We start from the raw sequence: 7,500 nt of genomic DNA, 5'->3' as shown, positions 1-7,500 counted from the left end.
TCACACCCAAACAGAAACATCCTACTTTATGTTCACATGATTCGATTTTAGCATCATATAATGAGCACATATGCTAAAAGACCTCCACGGACGTAGGACTGGCCCCACTCTGTGAGAGACCACAAGGGCACAGATGACCCCAGGCCAATGCCAGGGGCCCCATTAAAAGGCCTATGATATGACCCCAGGTCAATGCCAGGGGCCCCATTAAAGGTCTATGATTAAAGACATTTGATCTATGATGAGAGAGAGATAGAGGGAGAGGGATAGGGAGAGAGAAACTAATTAAGAGAAAATGCATGGTAATAGTCATCGATAACAGCCCATAATCCAAAGAAAGAGAGAGGGAGAGAGAGAGAGGGAGAGAGAGAGAGAGAAATTGATGAAAAGAAAAGGCATGGTAACAGTCATAGATAACAGTCCCCATAATCCAAACCCTATCTGCAGAAAGAGCTGTATTATGCATTCAGCAGAAGACTAATCTAATCAGTATTTCTTTGTGGTGGATGTGTGATAGTCGTACACTTCCACATGAAGGAATTTGGTCCTGAAATGGGTGGTAATGAAATGATTAGAGCTTTTGAAACACTTGGGTGGGTTTTAGTGGGACAGCCAGCCTTGGCACAGTTAACTAGGCAGAAGATGTCACACAATTACCAGCAGAAGATGTGGCACAGTTAACTCAGAAGATGTGGCACACTTAACCCAGCAGAAGATGTGGCACACTTAACCCAGGCAAACAACAACAAAGGCTAACACTGTGTCTTTATAATACTGGCGCTGCTAAACTGCTGTTTTAGTGATCATGTCTACATCACATCTGGCTGTGCAAAACTGCTGTGTCATCTTGGTCATGTCTATGAGGACCAGAGTTTACCCACTACCTTTAAGATCCTGGAGGAGTTTAGCCACTACCTTTAAGATCCAGGAGGAGTTTACCCATATGTGATGGAAAGGGGCTGGCGAATGAAATCCACTGGGTCCTCCAAGCAGGGACTTGTTTTCTCTCTGTAGCTCATTCTCTCTCTCTGTCACATCCCTTTCAGTCCATAATGCTCTACAGTTTTGCCAAAGCATTTGGGCTGGGGGTGTACACTGTATTCACTGTATCTCTCTCTCTCTCACACACACACATAAACTCTCTCTCTCTCTCACACACACACACTCACACACAAGCACACAAACTCTCTCTCTCTATCACACACACACAGACTGTTACGGTCGGCTCGTGACCGCAACATAAACATTGGAGGCAGGCAACAACGGTTTTCTTATAAAAGTAACTTTTTTAGTAAGCGTTTTTATTTAGTCCATATAAATTCATAACTCAAAGCGACGTGTCTAGGGGGTTTGACGTCTGTATGCTGAGAGGCTCGAGGGAGAGCGAGAGGTGTCCACTGGTCCTTTATCCCCCACACCTCCCCAGGTGTGGATATTCAGGGAATCAATCAGTCGTGGCTGTTACCGTCGTTCCCACCGTTGCCTGCAGGCCCTGCATGGCCATTACACAGTCTGCAGGGGGTCGTAACACACACACACAAACTCTCTCTATCACACACACACACACAAACTCTCTCTCTCTCTCACTCCCACACACACATACACAAACGCTCTCTCTCTCTCTCTTTCTCACACACACTCACACACACACACACACACACATACACCCACACAAACTCTCTCTCTCTCCTTCTCTCTTTCACACACACACACAAACTCTCTCTCTCTCTCTCTTTCTCTCTCACACACACACACACACACACACACACACACACACACACACACACACACACACACACACAAACTCACAAATCTCCACTGCAAATGGACTGTCTTATGTTTTGCCATGTATAATAATGCAGTCTCACACGTAAAGTATCTTAATTAGTGTAGTCTAAATGAATCCAGTAGCAAGATGATTGATCACTGCATTAACAGGACCCTGATTGATTAGCCACTCTTTAATTTTTCCTGAAGTCACATGTGATATGTATGTGAGAAATGAGCCTGCATGTGTGCTTTATTCAGGAGCGGAATTACTATACCTTCACATGGACAAATATATAACAATATTTTCTTAGGGATTTCTTCTTGATGGATTCAATGTACTGTACTTACGAAGCATGGCGCAACTCAGGCATGTAGGCATGATGCCCAAGGTTGGCGAGCTGGCACGTCCTGTGTGTGTGCGCGTGTGTATGCATGTGCGCGTGTGTCTGTGTGTGTGTGTGTGCGCGCGTGTGTGTATGCATGTGCGTGTGTGTACGTGTGTATGCATGTGTATGTGCGCGCGTGTGTGTGTGTGTGAGTGCTAGTTTCCTCTCTACATTAGGACCTCTGGGTCTAATTACAGTCACACTCATGGCCTGAGCTCAGTTTAAAGTGCAAGGTCTCTGAGGAGCGGAGGTGTGGACTCACTGCTGATAATTAACAGGTCTGAGCAATGGACGGTGCATAGATACACTGCATGTGGGGCAAGTTGAGTAAGACGGTGGCTAAAAGTTAAAGATGCTGTGTGTGTGTGTGTGTGTGTGTGTGTGTGAGTGAGTGTGCGCGTGATCTTACATAAGATCGTATATGTCATGGTGTGTGTGTGAGAGTGTGTGTGTGAGTGTGTGAGTGTGTGTGTGAGTGTGTGTGCGTGTGTGTGTGTTAGGGTGTTTGGGGTTGGAGAGGTGGTAGTGACAGAAGTATCGCTTGTGTAGAGAGGGCCGGGGTGTTCCAGAATGTTCTGGAGTCAGAGCTTTACGTCTGCTGGCCCTCCGCCACACAATTCACACTTGGGCGAACAGGGCCCCGTTACCATGGAAACTCCACTGAAGGAGAACCAACTGTGTGTGTGTGAGAGAGAGAGTGTGTGTGTGTGTGTGTGCATTAGTGCTGACAGGGAAAGCAGTGAATGGTACCAGCACAGAACGAAAAAGACTTAGAAAGAAAAAAAGAGAATAAAAATCCTCCAACCATTTTCCATTCCTGATAATTCCAGTGCTGTTGCCAGATCAATTTAGACATGGTCTCATCTGTGTTCCTGCCAGCCATATATACTCCTGCTCTCTCTCTCCCTCCTGCTCTTTCTCCCTCTGTCTCTCCCTCTCTCTCCCTCCTGCTCTCTCTCTGTAACTCCCTCTCTCTCTCCCTCTCTCTTCCTCCTGCTCTCTCTCTCTCCCTCCTACTCTCTCTCCCTCTCTCTGTCTCTCCCTCTCGCTCCCTCCTGCTCTCTTTCCCTCTCTCTCCCTCTCTCTGTCTCTCCCTCTCCCTCTCCCTCTCTCTCCCTCTCTCTTCCTCCAGCTCTCTCTCCCTCTCTCTGTTTCTCCCTCTCTTTCCCTCATGCTCTCTCTCTCTCCCTCTCCCTCTCTCTGTCTCTCCCTCTCTCTCCCTCCTGCTCTCTCTCTGTATCTCCCTCTCTCCCTCTCTCTGTCTCTCTATCACCCCCCCCTACCTCTCTCTCTCCCCTCCCTCCCTCTCTCTGTCTCTCTCTCTCTTCCCCCCTCCCTCTATCTCTCTCCTCCCTCCCTCTCTCTGTCTCTCTCTCTCTTCCCCCCTCCCTCTATCTTCGTAACTCTCTCCTCATCTCCCTACAACTGTCTCTCTTGCTCCCTCTCTCTCTTATGCTACTAAGGAGGACCAAGTGTGTGTGTGTGTGGCTTCTCTCCCTTTCTTTGCTCCGTCTGTCTTTTTGTCCTCGATCTCTCTCTCTCCCTCTCTCTCTCTCTCTCTCTCTGAGCGCATGCGTGAGTGAGTGACTGAGCGGCTGAACGCGTGTGTGAGTCTAATTCTAACTTTTCTAACTTTGTTTGTTGTTTATATGTACTTGTTGTTTATGTGTGCATGCACTTAGTTTTACAATTACTGGGTTTTGGTTTAGTTTGGTGTTGTAAATATCACGGATTGTTTGCCCGTGGAGTCTGCAACCGGCTTTTGCTGGGAGTATGGCCGCCGCGGGAAGCATGGAATTTGAAAAACTAACTCGGAGGCACGGAGTGAAAGTGGAGTGCAGCGCGAGTGTAGAAGATTGTAGTTTAGCGGTTGGTGAAATTATTGGTCACGAAAACGTGAAGTCGGCTTCACGAATGAACAATGCGGTTGTGCTGTTTCTCGGCACAATTGATAAGGCTAATGAGATAATTGTGCAGGGTATAGTACTCAATGATTCCCTCACGCCAGTCCTCCCACTCAGTACCCCCGCCAAGAAAGTAATAATTTCAAATGTACCCCCGTTCATCAAAGATGAGCTTATTGCTAAACAGTTGCAACGGCATGGCCAGCTGGTTTCACATTTTCGAAAAATCCCTCTGGGATGTAAATCGCTCCTTCTTCGACATTTAGTGTCGTTTAGAAGACAAGTGTACATGGTCCTAAATAGTGGCATGGAGGAGATTGAGCTAACACTGAAGCTAAGGGTGGAAGGGTTCGATTATGTGGTGTATGCAACGTCAGACACTGCGTTGAAATGTTTCAGTTGCGGTGGAGCTGGACACATTGGTCGCTATTGTCCTGGCAAAAATGCCAACACTGAAAAGGAGAAAACTCCAGCTAAAACCAATGAGTCCTCCACAGTCGTTCCCCCAGTCACTGAGGTAGAACCCTCGGTGGATGGGACCAAGGGAAGCGGACTTGAGGGGGATTTTCTGATTGTGCTTGGCCCCGAAGCCGTGGCGGGTGAGTCGGTGGTGATGGAGCCTGCTGTCGCTATATTTGTCGCAGAAGAGCTAGCTGCAGCTGGATCATGTGAACCTGGAAATAAGAAGGGGCCTTCAATACAGACACTGACAGTCCCTCAAACGTCAGTGGATGTGGTGGAGGCTATCGACATAGACCCAGTTTTCAAAAGCCCCGGTGAAGAGAAAAATGGGCCCGGAGATTAACGTGACTAAAATAAAGAAAGATGAACACACAAATGTTAGCGATTGCGAATCCATGGATTCAAACTGGTCCGATTGTTCGCAGGGAGATGTAAAGCTCTCCAGCGAAGATAGGAAATATACTGCAGATAGCATTAATAGTTTCCTACACGTCACGAAGGGGATGCGGAACGTGGAGGTTGAACTGCATTTTCCAGACTGCTCGCAGTTTATTAGCGACGCTGCTGGTGGATAAGGGAGGGTGTGTTTGAGGATACGGAGGTATTTCGTCTCCGGAAAATAATGAGCAAGTTGAGAAAAAAGTTGCGTGGAAAAATAAAGTCTACTTAGTTTTTTCAGTATGTGTAACACCATCAAGTGTGGCTCTCTACATTTAAATGGTGTTAGCGATTTATTTTGTACGACTTTTTTTAAACTGAAGAAATTAAATGTTGCTCTGTGCTAAATGATGAATTATTGTTTGCCCCTGTGTTGGGAGAAATTGAGCATTGTTTCATTTTTGTCATGTGGTACCTGTTTTAAGGAATCTGCTGATGTCGAGAGTTTTTTTGTTTCTACAAAGCAATGAATGACTTGGATACTTTTTTTTTGCACAGTGGTGCTGTGAAAAAGCTGTGTGCTCAGTTGATGATGATTTAGTTTTTGATGTTTTGTTTCCTTTTGTTTTTGAATAATGTGTAAAACACTGTTTGCAATGCTGTTTACCTAATGAAAAGTTTTTTATAAAATTCAAAAAAATCTCTCTCTCTCTCACTCTCTCTCTCCCTCTTTCTCTCTCTCTCTCTCTATCTCTCACTCAAAATCACAGAAATCACAAAATCTGCCAGACACCCGATGGCACTGCGCATGATGTTTGAAAGAGGACGTGTTGATAGGAACGTAAGGATTAGAAATCCCCGAGAGCTTGATAGACCCCGATACCACCCCTGTGGGAGGGAACCAAGAGAAAGACCTAACAGGCGACCAAATCCAGAAACCACTGAGACAAGTGGACAAAGCCAATACCCTCCACAGGGACAGATATGGGTCCAGATAACCCCTCAACCTATGCCCCCATTACAAATGCCTGGCTCCGGCCCCTGTGTCATGGCTTCCTGTGTCTAGACAAAGCCAGCCGATACAGAACATGGCGCACTGCCAAAACCCTGACCGATTGTGACAACTTCGCAACCAGAAGAGACTTCTATCTTTTTGTGTGAGCCTCCGCTGACAGGGTAGAATTCTTTCGGAACAAAGAACACTACTCTGCCGTCTCCGAAGCCTCCTGGGAGATGAGTCCTACCTGGCCTGTCCCCTCTCAGTTAGTGTAAGAAAATAGGAAGTTTCTTTTGTGGTTGATGCAGCAATCTGACTTTATTCCAGTAAAGTAACGAAGCACGTGGAACATACTCCGAATTCAGCGGTGCAGATCTGAACCAAGCATCTCCAACTCTAGCCATATATACTGTTTAAGACACCTCATAGGCTTTTAATGTAAACAAGCTAGGCTTCAAATGCAAACAGGTCTGGCAACCTTTTGCTGTTCTGTATGATAATCAGGTTTCTCTGACTGAGATGGTTCTCAATGGCCTACCCCATTCCAAAACTATGATTAATTGCAATCACTTATACTTCAGTTTGCTTCCTGACCCAGGTGTCTGAGCAAATCCAGTGTGGGGACCTTTCCTTTCTTAAGATTACCATTTTGGATATTATGCTGGCCAACTTTTGGTGGTCACAGCAGCTGCTTGATCATGAATCTCATGTTCACTCACAGGATATACTGTAATGTCTTACATGAGTCTTACCATATGTCAGAGAATAACTAAATATCTAGGTGAAAGGAAAAAAATTCCCTTCGAACCGGCCGCGAGCCCGCAAGAGGGGAAGCCGAGAAAGGGAACCCACACCTACTGTGGCCTGACCCTCGCGGAGCAGAGTGAGGCTTCGTGTGAGATGTGCAAAGAGTGAAAGGGCCTCGTGTGAGATCTGCAAAGAGTGAAAGGACGTGTGAGATCTGCAAAGAGTGAAAGGACGTGTGAGATCTGCAAAGAGTGAAAGGGCCTCGTGTGAGATCTGCAAAGAGTGAAAGGACGTGTGAGATCTGCAAAGAGTGCAGAGGGGTGAAAGTGACTGTACTGGTTATGAAGAATAAATAACCAGACACAGGTAATAAAAGGTTGAAATATTGTGGTTGCACCTGTGTTTATTAATGACTAAAACACACACTGAGACGCTGAGCCAAGAGGAAGTAAACACCTGACTCAGGTGTACACACACACACACACACACACACCTACACAGACAAAAGGGTGAAAGGGCCTCGCTGTGTTAATCTAACTAGCCAGCAAAATAAATGGAGGACCGCAACTGGGTAAAAAACAGTAGAACTTTACTAGCAGAATCACAATCATCTCTCTTAGTCACGTAGACAGTACAACAGGAGGTGCAACTCGCAATGCACTATGGGAAATGTAGTAACACTTCACTCATGAACTTACTGCATTATCAAACAACAGTATTAAACAAACAAATCACATGTAATTAGGCAGTTATGCATATTTAAATGCATCTATGCAAATTCCCTTTAGCTTAACTTAAATCATTATTCAAATAATTAACTGAAAGTCTAGCAAAGTGCCCCGCTCACCTCTGCGTA

Source organism: Clupea harengus, chromosome 18, assembly GCF_900700415.2.
Source record: "Clupea harengus chromosome 18, Ch_v2.0.2, whole genome shotgun sequence".
NCBI classification, from domain to species: domain Eukaryota; kingdom Metazoa; phylum Chordata; class Actinopteri; order Clupeiformes; family Clupeidae; genus Clupea; species Clupea harengus.
Note: the sequence above shows the minus strand (reverse complement) of the source record.